The sequence below is a fragment of the Nomia melanderi genome, unplaced genomic scaffold (genome assembly GCF_051020985.1).
Source record: "Nomia melanderi isolate GNS246 unplaced genomic scaffold, iyNomMela1 scaffold0094, whole genome shotgun sequence".
NCBI classification, from domain to species: Eukaryota; Metazoa; Arthropoda; class Insecta; order Hymenoptera; family Halictidae; genus Nomia; species Nomia melanderi.
Genome location: NW_027475209.1, coordinates 56305 through 57089, shown reverse-complemented (window position 1 = coordinate 57089; position 785 = coordinate 56305). Strand labels below are relative to the sequence as shown.

The window sequence follows — 785 nt, the reverse complement described above, 5'->3', positions numbered from 1 at the left end:
ACGTGTGTATGCCGTAGCGTCGCTCGTCGTGTTCGTTCATGGTCGTTCCGAGAGAAAGAACGAAAGCGGTAACGAAGGGACCGGCCGTGAAGCTCGTTTTAAAGCCGCGCGTCTGACACCCAACTCTTGCGCGCCAATTTCGCGGCAAGAGATAACATGGGACGAATGACCGGCAAAGAGCCAGCTGTGAAGTCTTTTTTCATTATTTGCTTTCAATCGATCGATCGGTACGATTCGTGCAACGTTTCGCGCGATGCGACGCGAAAACATGCGCGCAACAATAGATGCGTCTGATCGGAAGAACGCGAGGGTCGACTGCACGCGATGGATTCAGTATCGGGTAGGATACAAAATATATCCCCGTCGTTTCCACGCGTGCGAGTCTTCTGCGTCTTTCGCGGGTTTTTGAATGCACTATACGCCCGGAACGTCGAGAAATATATACATATTACTTGAACGTTTTTCGTCTCGAAAGGCTTCGGTGTCGTCTCCAAGGCGACGCCTGAATCTCCTTCGCGCGCTGGTCGGAGATTCAGGTATCAACTTTTATCTTCTCTTTGAAAGAAGAGAGATATTAGGTCGAACAAATGAGAATAAAATTATATATGTGAAATATAAAATTTATACGATTACCCTGAACGGTGGATCACTTGGCTCGTGGGTCGATGAAGAACGCAGCTAATTGCGCGTCAACGTGTGAACTGCAGGACACATGAACATCGACATTTCGAACGCACATTGCGGTCCACGGATACAATTCCTGGACCACGCCTGGCTGAGGGTCG

The 785-nt window shown here is 49.2% G+C and overlaps 1 non-coding gene across 1 annotated transcript; it reads left to right on the top strand.

Annotated features, from left to right (window-relative positions):
- The first annotated feature begins 630 nt into the window (after positions 1-630).
- Positions 631-785, top strand: LOC143175480 (5.8S ribosomal RNA). Its single transcript, XR_013000250.1, has one exon. It is a non-coding gene; the product is annotated as a 5.8S ribosomal RNA (ribosomal RNA).